The sequence below is a fragment of the Callorhinchus milii genome, unplaced genomic scaffold (assembly GCF_018977255.1).
Source record: "Callorhinchus milii isolate IMCB2004 unplaced genomic scaffold, IMCB_Cmil_1.0 Scaffold4, whole genome shotgun sequence".
Lineage (NCBI taxonomy): Eukaryota > Metazoa > Chordata > Chondrichthyes > Chimaeriformes > Callorhinchidae > Callorhinchus > Callorhinchus milii.
The window spans coordinates 4842592-4864963 of NW_024704745.1; the positions used below are offsets into that span (position 1 = coordinate 4842592).

At 47.2% G+C, this 22372-nt stretch overlaps 1 protein-coding gene across 4 annotated transcripts in view; it reads right to left on the bottom strand.

Moving 5' to 3' along the window:
• Positions 1-20177, bottom strand: part of erg (ETS transcription factor ERG) — a 77492-nt gene extending 57315 nt beyond the window's left edge. For all 4 annotated transcript variants that reach the window (XM_007909472.2, XM_042334549.1, XM_007909470.2 and 1 more), the window contains exons 1-2: positions 19977-20177; positions 2174-2251 (exon numbers count right to left, since the gene is read on the bottom strand). The gene's annotated coding sequence lies outside the window, so the exon portion shown is untranslated. The remainder of the gene's footprint in view (positions 1-2173; positions 2252-19976) is intronic.
• Positions 20178-22372: the final 2195 nt, after the last annotated feature.

Here is a 22372-nt window from a genome sequence, read left to right on the forward strand (position 1 = left end):
ATGTGGGGTTGGCTCTGCTTTCCCTCTCTCCCATTCTCTTTCTCTTTCCCTCCCTCTCTGCAATTCTCCCTCTCTCCCTCTTTCCCTTCCTCTGTCTCCAATTCTCTCCACCCCTCATTTTCATCCCCTTTCTCTCTCTCTCTCTCTCTCTCTCTCTCTCTCTCTCTCTCTCTCTCTCTCTCTCTCTCTCTCTCTCTCTATCTATCTATCTATCTATCTATCTATCTATCTATCTATCTATCTATCTATCTATCTATCTATCTATCTATCTATCTATCTCCATCTTTCTATCTCTATCTGTCTTTCTCCCTCTCCCTTGGCCGCTTTCTCCCTCTCTCCCTCATTCCCGGCTTCTCTCTCCATTGGCCCCTTTCTCTCTTTTTCAATCATTCCTTCCTTTGCTCTCCCTCTCTCCCTCTCTTCCTTTCACTCTCCCTCTCTTCCTTTCCCTCTCTCCCTTTGCCTCTATCTTCCTTTTCCTCTCGCTCTCTCCCTTTCTGCCTCCCTCTCTCCATCTCATTTCCCCTCCACCCCCCCCCAACCCCACCCCACCCCACCCCACAACCTCTCACTACCTCTCCTCTTCCCATTCACTCATCCCCTTCCTCTCCCGCTTCCTGTTGGGAGATGATCCTGATTTAGCGGCTGAAATCTGCAGCCCAGAAGAGTGAAGATCAAAACGACATCCCCTCCCCCAGCACCTAGTGCGGAGCAGCCAACACAGGAATGTGCAAAACCGGAAAAAATCATTCCTGTCTGTCTAGCCGGTTTCTAAATGCCTTTGCTCTCTGTGTCCCCTACCCCCTGTCTTCCTAATCCCAGCCAATTCGCTCTTGACGTCAGCCACGCTCTCCAGGCACGCATCTCAATGCACTCTTCTGCACATTTTCCTCCCTCACCCCCACCCCCCGCACTCCCCAGCGCCCACTCCCCTACCCCCCATCCACAATCTCCATCCCCAGTTCCCAAACGCCCCCCACACCGCCTCCCAACCACATCAACCACCAAAACTACCTTGCTAATGGTTTTCCGTACTGACCAGTCGGCTCCCTCCTCTCGGTGGGTACTGGCCTGCTTCATGTCCCCCGCCCTGCCTGCCCCACCATTGGCGGTCAGCCCTTCAGTATTTCCGCTCCCGTCCTTTGGAACTCCATCCCACAGGCCCCTCGGCCTCTCCCCCTCCCTTGCCTCCTTCAAGGCCCGTCTCAAGACCTACGAATTACCGAACGGATCGATTTCCAGATCCTCTCAACTGTTTTCAAATCCCTTCACGCCCTTGCACCTCCTTGTCTATCCAATCTGCTTAAACCACCGCATTCCACCACTCGCTGCCTCTGCTCAGTCAGCTCCGGCCTCTCATTTGTCCCTCATCTCCTCCGCTACACCATGGGTGGCCGTGCCTTCAGCCGCTTGGCCCCGAATCTCTGGAGCTCCCTCCCTCAATCCCTCCGCCTTGCCCCCTCATTCCCCACTTTCAAATCCTGCCAAAAGACCTTCTGCTTACGGTCACCTCCCCCCCCTCCCTCTTCCCCTGGCTGATGTTGTTGTGACTTGTTTGCAGTGACATGATGCAGGTGAGCCACGCTTCCCTTTCCAATTCCTCCTCAGGGTGTAAGTCTCCTTCAAGCTGAACTGGACTCCAAAGTGTCGTGTATTAGCAATGGATTGTCCACCCTCTGTGTGTGGTCTCAGTTCCTGAGCCAGGCGGGTGCGCAGTATTCCAGGGCATGGCTCATCGGCAGGACTTGGAAGGGCAGACCAGTCACTGGTTCGAGGGGCTGAAGGGTACTCCTGTGAAGCACTCCTGTTTTTATGGAAGACCCTCATTTTCGCCTTCATCGCATCCAGGCTCAATTATTCTGTGGCTGCTCGCTGGACATCCCAACTCTTCCCTGCACAAGTTGCAGACTATCCAGAACTCTGCAATCCGCAGGAGGCTCCGTGAACCTATCGCACATATCTTCGTCTAGCTCCACAGGCTCCCCATACCTCACGTCACATACTTTGATGAATTGAATCCCAGCAAATCTTTGCTCCATAATTTACCGCAAAAAACAAACAAACTCACAAACACCCAAACACATCAGGAAGCTCTCAGCCAGCACAGACAAGGTGGAGGGTGGTGAGGAGGGGAAGGGGAGAGGAGGGGAATATAGTTTGAAACTAACCTTACCTTGATATGAACCACTGAGTCTGGGACAGTCTGAATCATGTCCTTGTAATGAGCTGCAGATGGAACAGCAACACAGGCCTGCGAGCAAGCAAAAGAGATGGAATTACAACTAGTGGAGTCCCCCATAGCATCGTTGTTCACGCCCTTGCCTCGCAAGTGAGTGGAGCCGGGTTCGATTCCCTGGCGGAGTGAAACTTAGGCAAGTTTCCTTACTCCACATGCCTCTGTTTACCTAGAAGTAAGTAGGAACCTGGGAGCTGTTGAGGGGAGGGGACAGCGAAAGATGTCTGAAAGCGCGGACAAAGAGACAGACTTTAAGACCGATTTTGATGGCGGAGAGAGAGGAAGAAGATATCGGGATCGCAAGATGGGTTTGGACGAAGAAGGCCCTTTGACCTATCTGATCTTATCCTCCCTACAATCCTCCCATCACAACATCAAGCTCCAACTGACAGCACACTTTGACAGAGGCAGATATGGAATAAGAACAATAGATGAGAAGGTTAGATCACAAGATCTTGTCAGAGTGTTCAAGACCTAGATCATCAAAAAAAATTGGTCACTCAATCCACATCTGTTCCTGGGACACTGCTGGGCGCAATTGGCTGTCACGTTTCGCCCACAAAATACAGCCAATTATCATATATTCTGTGAAGCGCTTTGAGACGTCTCGACGACTTGATAAGTTGCTATATCAAATGCAAGGATTATTATTATCATCATCATTATCATCAATATTATTATTATTATTATAAGACAGGTTTGGATGAAGAAGGCCCTTCTGCCCATCCAATCCCTCCAGAGCACCCACCTTACCGTCCCCCCCATTACAGCATCTGGCTGCTTTTTTATAATGAGTCCCAGTATCGTGGCCTCAACCACCCTCTCTGGTGACCCTGTTCCAGTTGTTAATGGGTAAAGAAACACTTCCTGATGTCTGTCCTCAAATTGCCCCTTTACAACTCTAACCCTGTGTCTTCTTGTTCTACTGTCTTGGTGCATTGTAAAGTAATGATCCGGGATTACTTTTTCAATGCCATTTACAATCTTACACATGTCTCTAAGGTCCTCTCTGAGTTGTCTTCTCTCAAGACTGAAGAGCTCCAGCTCGTCTAATCATCGCTCATTCCTCTAACATCCTCGTCGTTAGGATTAGTATTATTTATTCTCACAGGTCACTGCTCCCATTTGGTGAGTGAATTCACTATTAACAAGAATAACACTAATCCACGCATTCGATACAGCGCCTTTCAAGTTGGGAGGACGTCTCAAAGGCACTTCACGGGATTCATGGTAAAGCGCAGCAACTGTGTATTTTGAGGATGAACGCGGGAGCCAGTTTGTACACAGCAATGTCCCTACAAACAGCCATGAATTGAACGGGTAAATTTTATTTGGGAGAATTGTTGGCCCAGACACCGGAAGCGAGAGAAAGTCCTTTCACTTTTCGACTAGCGCCGTGGGATCTTTAACGTCCGCCTGAACAGGAACAGACGGGATCATGATTAACGTCTCATCCGAAGGTTGGTGCCTCTGATAATGCAGGGCAATACCCCCCCCAGCAAAGTACTGGAGCGTCAGCCCAGAGGTACAGATCAGCCGTGGGCTAACAGAATGACGGAAGAGGCTTGAATGGTCGATTCCTCTGTTCCTCGACTGTGTAAGCTCGAACCCGTGACCCGCGAGAGTGGTTGGAGCACATCACGATGGGTTAGCTGCGTTCCTGAGCATGGGAAGCAGCTGGTGGGAGGTCAGAACTGTAATAACGGCAAACTGAGTCAAGCCGAGCCTCGAGCATCAACAACTGCATTTAACAGTAGCGTGACATCTGCTGCTGCTAACCCACTGCTGGCTCTGATCCTTTTTAATATCACAAGGGCACGTTTGATCTCCTTCCGTAGAGCAATGGTTAGCGCGCTCGCCTCGCAAGCGAGAGGACCCGGGTTCGATCGATGGGAGTACGACACGTTGGACAAGTTTCCTTACTCCGCATGCCCTCTGTTTACCCAGCAGTAAGTAGGGAACCGGTTGTTAAGCTGATTGGCGGATCGCTTTCCGGGGGTAATAATCCCTTCCGAAAAAGATTAAAATAAATAAGAATACAAATTTGGTCACTCAATCCAAGCCTATTTGTGGCAAGCTGCTGCGTGCAACTGGCTGCAGCGTTTTGCCCACAAAATGCACAGTCGATCCGCTTTGCAGAATAGTCTGTGAAGCGCTTTCAGACGTGAAAAGGCGCGATATCAAATGCAAGGATTATTCCAATCATTATTATTAATATTGATGTAGAGTGCCGATGGAGTGTCAGCCGAGACCATGAGCTCAAAGTCCCAATGTGGGGGGCTCGAACCCGCTCTGACCCAGAGACAAGAGGCCACTTGACTGAGCCAGGATGCTAACGGTAAGGTAAGATAGCGTGGCTAATGCAACAAGGAATGTAAGCTCCTTCCTCTCCCCTCTCTCCTCTCCTCTGCGGGAGATTCTGCTCCAGCCTGGAAATAACGTGACATGGTTTACAATCACACTGGACGGAGTTAAAAAAAAACATTCCTAATATTTAAAACTTCCACTATCACTCCAACTCAAGTAGAACCAAACACACAGCTTAAGTCAATCTAAACACACCGAGCAGGTCAAACCTAACTCACAATTTCCTCCTTCTTAGAAAGAAGGGTCATTGGCAATCAGCCAAGACTCCAATCCCTAGCTCCAGGTCGGGACAACCAAGGAAGGAGCCATTAGTCATTGGTTGTTTATCTGTTCTGTTGGACAGCCTTTCCCTCGTTGCTGGGGAAAGGATCAACCCTGGGGTCGAAGTTGCTGTGTTTCTTAAAGGGATAATATATAATCCTTTGCATTTGATATAACGCCTTATCACGGCGTTGAGATGTCTCAAAACGCTTCGGAGGATAAAGTGGAAGTGGATGGTCGACGAAACGCGGGAGCCAGTGGCACACACAGCAGTATCCCACAAACAGCTATGGAGTGAGTGACCGGTTTTATTTGGGGGATTCTCGGCCAGGACACCGGGAGAGAGAGAGAAACTGCCTTCTCTGTTCCAACAGCACCGCGGGATCTTTAACGTACACCTCGACGAGACAACGGGACCTCGGTGTAACGTCTCATCAAAAGGACGGCACCTCCGACAATTAAACACCTCCCCCCCCCCACCCCCAGCGCTGCATAGGAGAGTCAGCTTAGACTATGGGATTCCAAGCCCCGCCGAGGGGACTTGAAACCCACAGCCTTCTGACTCAGAGGCGAGACTGCGTGTTTTGTAGCCAAATGCTTCAGAGTCTCCACAAACAGCCATTTTATCTGGCAGGAACTCTCTCTTTCTTTACAAATAGCGCAGTGGATTTTTTAGCATCCACGTTTAACACGTTGGGGTGGGGATGGGTGGCGGAAGGGGAAGCAACCTTCACTGTATGCGTTCAAAGTCCCTGACACGGGGAGTGAACCTTGTGACACAGAGGCGAGAGCGTTTCCAGCTGAGTCAGTATTACACTGCGGAACACGATGTGTTTCGTGCATATACAGACCAGAAGGCAGTGGCGGGGTCTGACCTCGAGCCATGGTGGGGAGAGGAAGGGGGGAAGTGACCGTATGCCCGGTCAAAAGTGGGGAGGGAGGGGGCAAGGGGGGAGGGATTGAGGAAGAGAGTTCCAAAGTGTATTCCCCCCCCTGACATATTCATCTGAAGGGAGGAGCTTTATAATCCTGCGTTGATACCTTCGCAAAGCTGTAAAATGTGCCCACGAGGCACACAGTCACTACGCTTTACAGTATATCCCGGGAAGCACTTTGAGACGTCGCCCCGATGTGAAAGGTGCCGTATCAAATAATAATAATTATTATAATCCTTGCATTTGATATAGCGTCGTATCATGTCGTTGAGACGTCTCAAAACGCTTCACAGAATACAGTACACCGTTAAGTGAAGTGACTACAGTTTGTGGGCGAAAGGATTATTTACTGTTGCTGATTGTTACTGTTATTCAATTATTACTGTTATTACTGTTTATTGCTGTTATTATTACTGTTATTAAAGTGGTTCCCAAAATTTCTGTAAAGCGTGGTGACTGGAGAGCTTTGTGGGCGAAAGCGCAGTCGATTTGCGTACAGCGACATCCCACAAACAACCGTTCAATGGATGATCAATTTGACCTGGGGGATTGTCGGCAGGGACACCGGGAGAGAGAAACCCCCTTCTCTCATCGAACAGTGTCGCTGGATCTTTATGGTCCACCTGAACAGGCACAGACACAGGAGCTCAGTTTAATGTCTCTTTCGAAGGATGGTGCCTCCGTCAAAGCTATATACAAAGCAGGGAAAATTAGCCATCTGCCTTGACTGGTCTGACAGTATGAGTGAGATGCTTGCAGGCACGGTGCCAAAAGACCTACAGAAACAGCCACAAAGCACTTTAGCTTCATTGTTTATACAGATGAGGACACACAGCTGCCAGATGTGGTACCACACTCCAGCAGTGTGTCCTCATCAGTGTAGGAAGAAAGGACCTGGATTTAACTGAGTAAGTTATGTTTCCTGGACTTTAACTTTTACAATATGTTAACGAGGTAGCGTAACTTTTATTTAATAAATCCTAGGGTGTAACTATAGATGTATACATAATACAGATATGTTGTACACATGTACAGGGTGTAATGTCTCAAGACTGTCCTCTTCAACTGCGCCTTCGGTTACCCCCACACCCTCCCTGCCCTCATTCCTCCTGATCCCAACCCCCCAGCTCGGGTCCAAATCCTTGACTGTCCAGCACCTTTGGGATGTCCTCCCAACGTGACACTGATTGATATGTTACAACAACAACAACAACAACAACACATCAGGTGTCAGCCTGGCCCAGTGACCCTCTTGCCTCAGAGTCAGAAGGTTGTGGGTCGAAGTAACAGGCCATTGGAACGTGAATACAGCACTGGGAGGAGCGCTACATATTTGGAGGTGCCTTCCTTCGGGTGAGATGTTAAACCGATGCCCCGTCTTGTGCCTGTTCAGGCGGACGTTAAAGATTCCCCAGCGCTATTCGACAAGAGAAGAGAGCCTCTCCTCTTGTCCTGGTCCCCGATCCCCAAATTAAAATGGTCGTTCACTTCACAGCTGTTTGTGGGACACAGCTGGGCACAATTGGCTGCCGTATTTCTCCCCAAAAAACACAGTCACTCCACTTTACAATGTATTCTGTGAAGCGCTTTGAGACATCTTGACGGTGTGATAAGGCACTATATCAAATGCAAGGATTATTATTATAAGCATTTATTATTATTATTATTATTATTATTATCAAAGCATTCACAGGTAAGGCAGCCTTTACAAGCTTCCTAATTCTATTCTACTGTTGCTAAATCCTTTGGTTCCAATGTGTTGCTATTTGATCAGACAGATCAGCAAAGCTCACAAGATTGGTTGAATGAAGAAGACTTTTCGGCCCATCTTATCACCTTCCTCCATTCACACGAGAACTAAGGTCAGATAACCGATGGCATATTTTGTGCTAAGCAATAATAATATAATAATCCTTGCATTTGATATAGCACCTCGTCGCGTCTTCGAGACGTCTCAAAGCGCTTCACAGAGTATGCTGTAAAGTGAATTGACTGCATATTTTGTGGGTGAAACACGGCATACAGCAGCGTCCCGCAAACAGTCGTGGATTGAGGGACCAAATTATTTATTTCTTTATTTGAAGGGACTAACCGCTCCCAAAAAACAATCCGCCAACCGACTAACAACCAGGTTCCGACCTACCGCTCGGTATGCAGAGGCCGTGTGGAGTAAGGAAACTTGCTTGGGTAAACATGATATGCCCAGGAAGAGAGTACGCATTCCATTCCAACAATCTATCTCTGTGTAGAGATATCTTCCCAACGTGATAAGGCTCTATACCAAATGCAAGGATTATTATTATTATTATTATTATTAATATATCCCACAATGCAGACTGCTTAGCCTCTGCTCCACCTGGCTTTGTGTCCTGTCTGGTTAGCCCTCTTCAATCGGAGTTGAGGGAGGTGCAGACAGCCACGATCTAATAGAATGGCGGAACAGGCTGAATGGTCGACTCCTTTTCCTATGTTCCTCAAATGGTTTTCCAGGGGATTTCTTTGGTGTATAATTCCTGCACGTTTTCCAAGGTTCCTGGTAAACACAGAGCATCGATTCATCTCGATGCAAAAAAAAAACTGGGAACAAACCCACATCCTTGCAAAAAGAAATCAGATCTGTGATCTCAAACCCACTGAGCACCCAGACATCATTCCCTTCCCGCTAACACACAATGAATGCTCACAAAAGTCCTCCGATCTGTTTTTTTTTTGCTAAGCATACCTTTTCCCTCGGCTGCAAATTTAATTAAATGTTTTTTTTTTTGAGAGGATGCAGGTTAGAGAATAGCGTGAGTTGTTTCAAATCTTCAGAGGAGCCCCGTAAAGTAGCAGTTAGCGCGCTCACCTTGATACCCGGGCTGGGTAAAACCTTACGCAAGTTTCCATACTCCACGCACCTCCATTTACCTAGCGTTAAGTCCCTCCATTCCTTGGTAAATCACCACTGTTTGTGAGAAATGGCTGCCGCGTTTCACCCACAAAATACAGTCAACCCACTTTACAATATATTCTGTAAAGGGCTTTGAGACATATCAACGGCATAATAAGGCGCTATATCAGATGCAACAACTTGCATCTATATAGCTCCCTCCAAGCCGGGTGGAGTCCCAGAGCGCTTAACAATGGCGAGCCAGGGGAAGGGTAAAGGTGACCCTAGGCACGGTCGAAGAGGGAGGTCTTCAATGGCAACCTGAAAAAGGGGGCAAAGCAAAGGGATTGAGGGATTGAGTTCCGTAGGTTCGGGGCGTAGTGGCTGAAGGCACGGCCGCCGATGGTGGAGCGGAGGATTCAAGGGACACGGAGGAAGTCGGAGCTAGTAAAGCGAAGGGAGTGGGTGTTGCTGTGAGTAAGAGAGAAGGTTGGAGAGATGGGGGGGGGGGGGGGGGTTACCAAGGCTTGGAGGGATTTAAACACTAGAGTGGAGGATCTTGAAGTCGATCCACTCTGTGACAGGGAGCCATTAGAGTTTGGCACAGCCTGGAGTAATCGGGGTGTGGAGTTTAGTACGGGTGAGAATGTGGGCAGCGGAGTTTTGGATGAGTTGAATTTTGTGAATAGTGGAGGAGGGGAGAGCGGTGAGGAGGGTGTTAGAGGAGTCCAGCCAAGAGGTGACGAAGGCATGGACAAGGGTTTCGGCAGCTTGTGGAGTGAGGTATTGTCAGGGATGGGCAATGTGGTGGAGATGAAGGGACTGGACGTGGGGGAGGAAGGATTACTGGGGATCGAACCTGACGCCAAAGTTGCACACGGGTTCAGAGAGTTTTAAGGACAGATCGGGTAGGTTGAGGAGGTCTGAAGTGCAGGACAGAAGATGTCGACGGGAGCCAAAGAGTATCGCTTCCATCTTGTTGACGTTTATCTGCAAGAAGTTTGCACTCATCCAGGCCTTGATCTCTGTCAGACTAATTGACAGAACATCAGAAGACTTCGCAACTGAAGGAGTAGAGTTGAGTGCCATCCGCATAGGGTTAGGGTTAGGGTTAGGTATGTGGATGACCTCACTGAGAGAGAGCATATAGATGAGGAATAAGAAAGGGGCCAAGGATGGAGCTTTGGGGAACCCCGTAGGTGACCGGGCGGGGGCAAGAAGAAAAAACATTTACGGAAATGTAATGTTGGCGGTTTGTAAGGTAGGACTGGAACCAAGGATACTGTCTCAAAGGATACTGTAAAGTGGATTGACTGTGTATTCTGTGGGTGAAACGCAGCAGCCAATTGCGCACAGCAGTGACCCACAAACAATCGTGGATTGAGTGACCACATTTTTTTTTAACGGGACTATTAGCCTTGGAAAGCGATCTGCCAATCGACTAACACCAGGGTCCTACTTACTGCTAAGTAAACAGGCGTGGGGAGTGAAGAAACTTGCCTAAGGTTTTGCTCTGCCTGGGAATCGAACCTGGGTCCTCTCGCTTGCGAGGCGAGTGCGCTAACCACAACACCATGGAACTCTGTTAATATTTTTTAAAGCACTGGAAAATGATGCATGCCAAATTGCTTGATCCCATAAATGTGGAACAGAAATGGGGATGACAAACTAGCTTAATGGTGACACAGTCTTAAAGGAGCCAAAGACATTGAATGCTTGCTTCATCGCACACTCCGCACACATCAGAGGCAAATGACATACTTCTGTGGTAACTATGTTGTGATCTGTTGTAATGTTGATGGTAACAGGCAGCCTGGGGCCTCACCATATCAGTCCCAGTAGAGCCGCAGTTTTGCTGGCAAGGATGATGGACGCTGGCTTGTATTTCAACCCCCTCACCCACCACCTCCGCGCGCAACCACATTTCAGACTATCTAACACAGTGGCGGAGACACAGAGCAGCTCATTGCACAAGTTAAACAATCCTCGCACTTGGTACTGCGCTTATACCGTCTCCAAACACTTCACAGAGTTTCTATAGAGTGTGGCAACCGTGTATTTAGTAGGCGAGTCCGCCCAGCCAATTTGAGCACAGCAACATCCCACCAACAGCCTGTCAGCTTAGGCTCGTTCAGTAGCGCTCTCGCCTCCGAGTCAGAAGGTTGTGGGTTCAAGCCCCCACATCAGGACTAGGAATCACATAGTCTAAGCTGACCCTCCAATGCAGCGCTGGGGTTCTGTTGCATTGTCGGAGGCGCCATTCTTCAGATGAGACGTTAAACTGAGGTCCCATCTACCTGTTCAGGTGACGTTAAAGATCCCACGGCGCTGTACAAAAAGATAAGGGAGCCTCTCTCTTCCGGTGTCCTGGCCAACAATTTGGTCACTCACTCCATGACTGTTTGTGGGACACCACAGTGCACAACTGGTTGCTGCGTTTCACCCACTTTACAGTGTCCTTTGAGACATCTCGACGACTTGATAAGATATTTCATCAAATGCAAGGATTTTTTATTATTATTGTTATGTTATTACAGTTTAAATCACTCTGTGGAGGTAATTTCTAAATGTTTTTCAATGATGCTCAGCCAGACCAATAACACCCCCACCTTACATATGAATGGATGTGACTTTTCTTAATATATTTGAGCTTCCTAAAATAGCTACTTTTTGCAGGAGGTTGATATTCTGTTCACCAGGTATTTTGTCAGCCATTTCTGAACAGTCTTATTAACAGTCCCAGTTGCACCGATGACAATAGGAACTATGTTTGTTTTACATTACCACATATGTCCTCATTCAATTTGTAGATCAATATATTGCCTGATATCTTCTAGTGCCTTATTATAATCACTTGCGATAGCCACATCGATAATTCTATCTTTTGACGAGATGATAAGACTCTGTATTAAATGCAAGGAATATTATAAATATAAACTCTGAGAGCTGGGGCAGACTCAACAGGCCGAACGGCCTCCTTGTGCACTGCACATTTCTGTGACTCTGTCATTCTCCCTGGGATGAACATGCCACTGCTGTCAGTGACCTGCCTAGGAAATGCTCACGATCTCTCGATTGTTTACTATCCATCAACTTCACCACAATCTTTGCTGTCTCAGCTGCTTGATCTCTCCAGCTCCGCTTAATCACTCACAGAACACCTGTAACCAGCCGCAAGTGCCTCACAAGACACGTGAGAGGAGTCCAACCAGCGCTGTCTTCCTGAAGTGAAAGGCGTTACACAAATGTGATGGATGCATTCCTTGATACAGCCATTGGGATTAGACAAACAATTTGTTTTGCTCGGCCGAGTGTCTGACACGTGCGGAAACCCATCACCGTCCTGAGTCTCCAAACCAAACTGAGAATTCCATGTATCCCACCTACATACGGGAATCCCAGAGATAGACTGTTGGAATGGAATGTGCTCTCTCTCTCCCTGGAGGGAAGCATCCCGCTTACCTAATTCCGGAAAGTATTAGGCGCAGGTTGGCAAGAGCCAAGGCTTGGGGGGACCCCAGAGTGTGCGTTGGGGGTAACTGCTGGAGTCTAAGCAACTAAAACCACATTAGCTTGCCATTGATATTGAAGGGGTCCATTGCATTAAGTTGGAGAAGACAACGGTCAAACAATAAGAATCCTTGCCTTTGATACAGGGACATAGGATCGTAGGAATTGCTAGTCAAAAAAAGACCAAAGTCCATCCAGTTCGCTTTCCGCCACCCTGGCAATCTCTGCACATGTCATGTAGTAAGAACTACTCTTACACTGTATCCCAAAGTATTATTTCCTAAAAGAAATCTATCCAATTTGTACTTGAAAGAATCGACACTTTCTGCTTCCACCATCGCCCTAGGGAACCCGTTCCATAGATTTCCGCCTTATCCCGTCTCAATACCACAACAAGCACTTGCATTTACATTGCATCCCTCGCACAGGATATCATCTCAGCGCACTCGACAGTGGCAGAGCAAGGCACAGTTGCTCAACTTTACAGTGATATACCCTCTGGCCTCCTGCTTGTCCCTCGTGCCCTCCGTTCCACCATCGGAGGCTGCACTTTCAGCCACTATGCCCCGAACCTCTGGAATATTCTCTCTCAATTCCTCCACCTTGCCCCATCCTTCCCTATGCAAAGGATGGCACCTACAACAAAGGAGCACACCCCCAGCGCTGTATTGGAGCATCAGCCTGGATTATACGAGTACTCAATGTGGGGTTTGAACCCACAAGCTTCTGACTCAGAGGCAAGAGAGCTACCGACTGAGCCAGGCTTGCCACTGGCCCTTCACGAGGGTTCATTTACCCAAGAAACGCGTGGAAATTCACCAACTTTACCCTGTACGTTATTACAGCAGTTGGAAACCAGCCAACAGGCTCATCAAATCTGCACTGAAGAGTTGCAAATGGTCAATTTCAAGACATACACCAGAGGGAAATTAACGACTGGAACAGGGTTACCAGGAAGATTGGCTGAGGCCAGGACACTGGGATTCATTTAAAAAGCAGCTGCGAGGGGAGAAATGGTAAATTGGGTGTTCTGGAGGAATGAGATCAGTTGGGCTGAAGGGACTTCTGCATCTGAACTGATCTTATGATTTGTCTTGAAGACCGAGAGGAGCCCTCTAACCTTCGGATCTATTCTCCCTATTGCACGTCAAATGATGGCGTTAGCCTGGCTCATTCAGTAGCACTCTCACCTCCAAATCAGAAGGTTGTGGGATCAGGCCCCACGTTCGGACGCTGAGCTGACAGTCTGTACTCCTCAGCACCACCAACCCCAAACTACAACCTGATTCAGAACACCGCCGTCCTCTATTCCCACTCACACTATCCTCATCGCACCATCCTCGCCAGTCTCCGCTGGCTCCCTATTACGGAACGGATCAATTTCAAGATCCTCTCACTCATCTTCAAATCCCTTCAAAGCCTGGTACCTTCCTAACCTCTCCGACCTGCTCTCTCCCTACTCCGCTATCTGTTTCCTTCCTTTCGACTGGCCGCGGCCTCCTGGTTCGTCTCTCGTCGTCTCCTCCGCTCCACCACCTGTGGCCGTGCGCAATTGGTTTCTCCCGGTGTCCTGGCCGACAATCCCCCAAATAAAATTGGTCACTCACTCCGTGGCTGTTTGTGGGACGCTGCTGTGAGCAGCGCGTTCCGCCGTAAAATACACAGTCACTACATTTTATGGTAAAGCGCTTTGAGATCTTCTCACGGGGTGATTAAGGCGCTGCATCAAACGCAAAAATAATTAGTTATTATTATAAAAGGCGGCTCCTCCGACAATGCAATACCCCTTCCCCCCGCGTATGCATTGGAGCGTCAGCTTAAACCATGTCGATTCTAAGTCCTGATGTGGGGCTTGAACCCACAACCTTCTGACTCAGAGGCGAGAGCGTTACCGACTGCGCCAGGCTGACACACTGCCTCTAAATGCCGTATTTGCCCCAGTAACTTTCCACCCTCCTCGTTCTCGGCCAGCTCTTTTTTTTGGAGCTAAAACGGTTAAATTACGAGGAGAGGGTTGCATAAACTTGGTCTGTATTCCCTTGAGTTGAGAAGGTTGAGGGTTGATCTGATTGAGGTGTTTAAAACGATAAAGGGATTCGATGGGGTAGACACAGAGAAACTATTTCCTCTGGTGGGGGAATCCAGAACAAGAGGGTGGGGGGGGGGGTGGAGGCATCATCTAAAATTAGAGCCAGGCCGTTTAGGAGTGAAATCAGGAGGCAGTTTTTCACCCAAATGGTAGTAGAAATCTGGAACTCTCTCCCCCAAAAGGCTGTGGATGTTGGATCCATTCAAACGTACAAGACTGAGGTGGGCAAATGTTTGTTAGGGATATGGGTATCGAGGGATAGGGGGTAAAGACGGGTAATTGGGAATTGAGGTACAGATCAGCCGTGACCTAATACAGGGTGGCTCAACCGGTGGCCCGCGGGCCAATTTCATCCCCCGCCCTCCCATCCATTTTATCTTACCCACCCGCTCCCTCCATAACCCGCAAAATGTCACGTTACGTTTCTGGAAGGGAAACACAAAAATCTTGCTTACGCGGCCCTCGGAGGTCTCTCAAGTAGGGCATCCGGGCTCCTGAGCGGCCAAAGGGGTTGGACAACCCTGATCTGATAGTAATGGCGGAACGGGGCTCGGGGGGCTCAAGGGCGCAGTCCTGTTCCTGTGTCGCAGTAAATCCACCGACAGCTTTAAACGCGGAGGCTAAAGTTCCCAACCTTTTTTTTTTGCCGCTGAGCTCTTAATGAAACGGCTCGGGCTGACATCGAGCCTCTGTTTTCTCAACGCAGAAAGCGGAGCCGACGGAATCGCAAAGGCCATAATAATTAAAACCTGCAGGGAATGCAATGCCTGGAAACCACCTCCAGCCATGCAAACAATTAAAGGTCTGGATTAATAACAGGATGGATATTGTGTGGATTTAGCAGGTGAGGCTGCAATTTACACCCACATCTGCTGCTTGAGAGACCTGTAGCGCGGTGGTTCTAGAGCGCCCGCCTGGCGAGCGAGAGGGCCCGGGTTCGATTCCTGGGCGGGACGAAAACTTTAGGCAAGTTTCCTCGCCCTCTCACGTCTCCGTTTGCCTTAGCGGTAAGTTGGAACCCGGTTGGTAGTCGATCGGCGGATCGCTTTCTGGGGGGGTAATAATCTCTTCCAAAAAAAGAAGTGAAAAAATAATAATTTGGTCAGTCAATCCACGACTGTTTGCGGGGGACGCTGCCGTGCGCAATCAGCTGCCGCGTTTCGCCCACGAAACGCCCGGGTCCAATTCACTTTAGAGTGTATTCCGTGAAGCGCTTTGAGACATCTCAGCCACACGATAAGGCGCTGTATCAACTGCAAGGATTTTTAATTAGCATTATTATTACCATTGTCGAGAGACGCAGAAACAACCCGAACGGCGTTAAACTTGCTAAACGTGATGTATTGCCCTTTTAAAAAGGTTCAGGCTTTCTCTCTTTCTTTCTTTTCTCTCTCTCTTTCTCTCTCTCTCTCTCTCTCTCTCGCAACTGGTAGCAATCAGGCAAGAAGCTGCACTGGACAGGAAATCTAAAATTAGCTTTTACTACCTATAATAGAAGATTTACGGTATGGTTTAATTTGTCGTCTCCGGGCTAAACTGTAAAAGGAGAAGCAAGCCAGCCACTGGCTGGACATGAGCTCCAGGTTTCTCACGTATTGACTGGAGGCTCTCTCTGAGTTAGCTCACTCCACGTACTAACCCCACGTCTACCGCTTTCATGAACAGTGACTGCGCGAAACCTTCCGTAAAAATTGCCCTCTCATTCTCTGCTTCTATTTCTTTCTCTCTCTGTCTCTCGCTCTCGCTCTCTCTCTCTCTCTCGCTCTCTCGCGCTTTCGCTCTCCCTCTCGCTGTCTCTTTCCCTCTCGCTTTCTCTCTCTCTCTCCTTCCCTCTCCCTCTCTCTTGCTCTCCTTCTCTTTCTTTTTCTCTTTCTCTCCCTCTCTCCTTCGCTCTCTCGCTCGTGCTCTCTCCCCCTCTCTCTGTCTCTCTCACTTCCTCTCCCTCTCTCTTTCCATCCCCAGGAGTTGCTTTGGTTTCTTAATTCTAGTTTAAACTGTCTCATTCGTCCAACCACCAAGAGAGAGAGAGAGAGAGAAAGAAAGGGAGAGAAAGAGAGTGGGAACGAGAGAGAGAGAGAGAGGGAAAGAGAGGAAAAATGTGCAGTTAATAAAGAAGGATCCCGGTTGCAATTGTACACGTAAAATGAGCCAATTTGATGGATGATTCTAACAAACAGAACCTTTGACACTTAAACGCGACATCAAATGCTGACTTTTAAAATCAATTCAACTTACATTTTCACTCACTTCGGCAGCAAAAAAAAGACACCCCTTGATCCACGACATATCTCATGCTTATGATTATATTAGCTCTTATAAGGAAAATAAAAACCCTTACGGTCATGATAATCTGCATCATATTCATTATATTATTATTAATTCTGGATCATAGACATTCTTGACTAACGTACTTTCGTTAAAAAAGTGCATTTTTAAGATGATATTAATTTTTTAAAGGGAATATGAATTTTTTTGACTTTTCTAAAAATATATATATTAATGAAATTGACAAACACAGACACGGTGGGGGTGGGGTGGGGGTGAAAGAGAGCGAAATAAATATAACTGACGTCTAAAATGTATTTGATTAGAACCACACGTGTGGAGTCTGAGGTCTGGGACTTGTGAGACCATTTTAGTCTGAGACATGTGAGATCCCACAGGAACTGCAGAAAATTCTTAAATGGAGCTTTAATATATAACATATAATAATAATAATAATAATAATAATAATAATAATACTAAGACTTCAGAAATGGCTTGACAAAAAAATACCTGGTGAACAAAATATCCGCCTCCTGCAAAATGTAGCTGTTTTAGGAAGCTCAAATATATTAAGAAAAGTAACAACAACAACAACAACTTGTATTTATATTGTGCGCCTCACCTATCCCAGACAGATCACTGTATTAAGAAAAGTCACATCCAATCATATGTAACGTGGCGGTGTTTTTGGTCTGGCTGAGCATCACTGAAAACCATTTAGAAATTATCTCCACAGAGTGATTTAAACTGTAATAATGTAATAATAATACTACTACTATCTGCTAATAATAATGGACAGGAAAATCATCTAACGAACCAGATCTTATCATAAAAAAATCAAATAGATTGTAGACGTCAATATACAGTCACTGCACTTTACAGTATATCCTGTGAAGTGCTTTGAGATGTCTTGACGATGTGAAATGACGGTATATCATATGCAAGGATTGTTATTATTGATGTGGCTATCGCAAACGATTACAACGTGAAAAATAAGGAACTAGAGAGTATCGGGAAATATATCGATCCGCAAATTGAATGTGGACGTGTGTGGTAATGTAAAACAAACATAGTTCCTATTGTCATCGGTGCAACTGGGACTGTTAATACGACTGTTCAGAAACGGCTGACAAAATACCCGGTGAACAAAATATCGACCTCCCCCGAAAAGCAGCTATTTTCGGAAGGGCAAATGTACTAAATAAAGTCACATCCATTCACAGGTGACGTGGCGGTGTTTTTGGTCTGGTTGAGCATCACTGAAAACCACTTAGAAATGACCTCCACAGAGTGATTTAAACTGTAATAATAATAATATTGATAATAATAATAATCATCCTTGCATTTGATACGGCACCTTTCACATCGGTACGCTAAAGCGCTTCACAGGATTTACTGTAAAGTGAAGTGACCGTGTGTCCTGTAGGTGAACGCGGCAGCCGATTTGCACGCAGCGACGACCCACAATGACTAATGTTTACTCGGGGGGGAATTACCGGCCATGAAACCGGGAGAGAGAAACTCCCTTCCCTTTCAGAAATAGCGCGGCGGGATCATTCATGTCCACCTGAACAGAGCGCACAGCCGAGGACATCATTTTAACGTCTCAGCCCAAAGATGGCACCTCTGACAATAATAATAATAATCTTTGCATTTGATGTAGCGCTTTTCACGTCGGGAGGACGTCCCAAAGCGCTTCACAGCACACACTGTAAAGCGAATTGACTGTATATCTGTGGGCGAACGCGGCAGCCAATTGCGCACAGCAATGTCCCACAAACAGTCGTGGATTGAAAATGACCGATTTATTATTGTTTTTGTTTTTGGAGGGATTATTATTAGGCTCTGTGTGGAGTAAGGAAACTTGGCCAAGGTTTCGCCCTCTGCCTGGAATTGAACTCAGGTCTCTCACTTGCAAAGCGAGTGCTCTAACCACTGAGCTACAGGACTCAACTCCAATGCCCACCCCACGCGCACCCCCCCCCCAGCACCATGTTGATGTGTCGGCCTGGACTGTGAGCTCAAAGACTTGAACCTACAACCTTTCTGATTCGGAGGGTGAGATTGCTACCTGTTGCCAACTGAGGAAGCTTGAACAGCACAAATTGGTACATCAAGTATGGATGGTTAAGTGTGTTCTGGGATGCTAACCCTTCGTGAGGGGCTCTGCATAAATGTTGTTGTTGGTGTTGTTTGGCACAGTGTTGCTTTAGGGCAGAGAGCGAGAGAGAGAGAGTGAGAGAGCAACGAGAGTGAAAGTTGTCCACTGCGCAGATTATATAGGGTTGATGGAACAAGCCTGGAAACAGAGAGAGAGTGAGAGAGAGCGCGATGACTCCATGTGAGAAATCCAGTGATTAATAATCGAATGAGTGCATGCAAACAAAAACAATAAAACATTTTGAAAATAACTATTGCACATGAAACGAAAGGAAAGAGAAACAGAGAGGGAGAAGGAGGGAGGTAGGAAGTGAAAGGGAAAGAAAATTCTCCGAAGCAGATCTGGGGAGTGTTAATTTAATGCTTCACTAAAGTCTAAAGTAAATATTTAAAGCTGTGGCTTCAACATGAGGTTAGAATAAATGCTAACACTGTTTCAGGGTGGTTTAAGATGCAGAGAAAACTAGACTCTTTTGCTAAACAGTGCGCATTCTGACTCTCCGGTCTCAGCTGATTCGAAGGGAATTTTATTTGTGTCTATTATTCTGTTATTTCCATCCAAAATACTCTATAAACAGTGACGACTTCCCACCCATCTCCCTCTCTCTCTCTCTCTCTCTTTCTCCTTGTCCGTTTCTCATTTGATGTTGATAAAAAATATGACATAATAATAATAATAATAACACTTGCATTTGATAGAGCGCCATATCACGTCTTCGAGACGTCTCAAAACGCTTCACAGAATATTACTATGAAGTGGAGTGACTGTATGTTGTATAGTGGGGGAAATAAACACATCAGACTATTTCAACCCCGATAATTTTGCCTGACAACATTTACTTCGAAAGACGACAGGCAAAACATCTATATCGGCCACTTTAAGAAACAAATGCACAGTAAATAACACCCTCATCGCCGCCCCTCACACCCCCGACCCCCCACCCAAAAAAATAAAATTACGGTGCAAAGAAAAACTTTAAAACAAAACGTTTCGAACCTTTTTTTTCTCTGCAAAACTTTCCAAAACATATTCTCCCTCTCGAAAACTTTTTTCCTCCTTAAGACTTTTTTTGCTCTCAAAAACTTTCTCTCTTTCACCCCCCCCCCACCCACAGCCCCCACCTCACACCCCCACCCCCCCCCACCACCACAAATTCCCTCCCCTGCAAAAAAAAAAGTTTTGATGCAATTTTGGTTTCAAGAAATATAAACCATTTGGATAAACGAACTCAGTTGGCAACGTGAATTTATTCTAAATTGTAAACTTATAAGAAAGGTACTTACTTATTACGGCTTACAGGAGTCACTGAGTTAGAGAGCTGTGGATGTGTGTGTGTGTGTGTGTGTGTGTGTGTGTGAGCGTTGTGAATGAGAGAGAGAGAGAGCGAGTCAGTGAATGAAATTCCTTGTTTCCTTCAAGTCTCCAATCACGGATCACTGAGAGTGCCCAGACTCCCCATACACTAACACAGGCAGACAAAACCCAGAGGGAGAGAAAGAGAGAGAGAGAGAGAGAGAGAAAGAAGGAGAAAGAGCGTGAGAGGGAGACGAGAACGACATAAACCTAGGGATATGAAAAATGAGTCAGGCAAGGGGAGGGGAGAGGAGGGAAAGGGAGGGGGGAATAGAGAGAGAGAGAGAGAGAGAGAGAGCGAAAGGGAAAATCTGCGGGGAAAAAAGGAGAGAATTGAGGGAACAGAAGTGTTTGCGAAAGCGGCAATAAATAAAGGGAGTTTCTTTCCCCCCCCCGATGTGCTGGCCAACGATCCCCCAAGTAAAAATAAATGCAGTCAGTCAATCCACGACTCTGTTTGTGTGGGGGACGCAATTGGCTGCCGCGTTTCGCCCCACAAAATGCGCGGTCGATCCACTTTACGGTCAGTACAGTTCTGCGAAAGCGCTTTCAGGCGTCTCGACGACGCCGTACGGCGCTGGGGTCAAACTCGAAAGTCCGGTGGGACCGAGCACTGCGTTCAAAGTCACGGCACAGAGGAAGCATCGTTTTAACGGGAAAAAATGTGTGTGCGTGCGTGTTTGTTTTTAGAAACAAGGGGAGAGAGAGAGAGAGAGAGAGAGAGAGCGATCCAGGAAAGGAAAAAGAGAGAGAGCGAGAGAGAGAGAGAGAGAGAGAGAGAGGTAGAGGAGAGGAGAGGAAAGACGGACAGAGGAAAACGATGAGAGGAGAGGATACAGAGACGGTTTGGATGCTGAGAAAAAAAGGTGCGATTGCAAACCGTGAAGGGAAAAGCGTTTAATAAGTTGAATTGGCTGCCGCGTTCGCCCACAAATATACAGTCAATTCACTTTACAGTGTGTTCTGTGAAGCGCTTTGGGACGTCCTCCCGACGTGAAAAGCGCTATATCAAATGCAAGGATTATTATTATTAACAGCTGAAATGTGAGGCAGCTGTTAACTCTATCAGTGACTTCTAAACAGCTTTTGCGAACGACACGTCTCAGAGTTGGTTTGAAACGTATACGTTTGAGCGTTATAGTCTTATTCCTGTTCTTGCAGTTATTTTCCTTCGTCTTCCCCCCCCCCCCCCCCCCCCCCCCAAACCCGCTGTTTTTTTCTCTCCCTGCAGACGTGTTTACATTTCTGTGGGTTTTGTTTTTAGAGAAAAAAAATTCGATCACTTTCTCTCTCCCTCGCTCTCTCTTTTCGGAAAGTTTCGAACCAAGTTTTGCGCGCACACACCCACAAACACCACCCCCACCCCCCACCCCCCCACCCCACCAAACGCGCTCCCTCCCTTCCCCCCCACCACCACCCCTACTCCCCCCGCCTCCTTCTCCTTCCCCAAACCATTAGCCAAGCTCTCAGACATTCCAGAAGTCTGCCAAAAAATATTAGAGAGAGAGAGAGAGAGAGAAATATAGAAATAAGAACGAGGGGAAAAACCCCTTCGCTTTCCCCTCCCACCCCCTCCTCTCCACCCACCCCCTCCTCTCCACCCTCCCACCCCCCCCCCCACCCCATCAACCTCCAATCTCGCCCACATCACCAGCAAGTCTGGGTCGCACAACAACCACAACAACAACTTGGATTTATCCAGCGTTCCTCAAGCAGGGTAGTGTCTCAGAGCACTGGACGGGTGAAGTTTGAGCACCCACCCCACGCCCCCCAAACCGCCACCCCACACCCCCGCCCCCCCCCCCAACCCCACACACACATACACACAAGGGGAAGATCCCCAAAGCTTGATTTCCTGTTTTTCCCAGCACAAAAATAAGAGACGTAGCTTCAAGCAATGGGATTAGACAAGGTAAAGGGAAGGATGGTTACTGAATGCAAACTACACATTTTTTATTACAGCCACACTCTCCCCTCCCACCCTCGCCCCCTCCCCTCCTCCCTCAATTTCTTTTCTACGCTGTGTTTACTTTTTTAAAAATGTCTCTCTCTTTATTTCTCGTTCTTACTTTCTCTCTTTCTCTCTTTCTCTCTTTCTTTCTTTTTCTTTCTTTCTTTCTTTCTTTCTTTCTTTCTTTCTTTCTTACTCTCTCTGTCACTTTCTTTCTTTCTCTTTCTCTCTCTCTCTCTCTCAATCTGTCTTCTTTTTCTTTCCTTCTTACTTACTCTCTCTCTCTAATCCTTTCCATAGCCTTCGATCGGTCCCGCTCTCCTTTTTTCTCTCTCTCGCACACTCTTTCGTTCCTTGATTTTCACACTCTTTTGC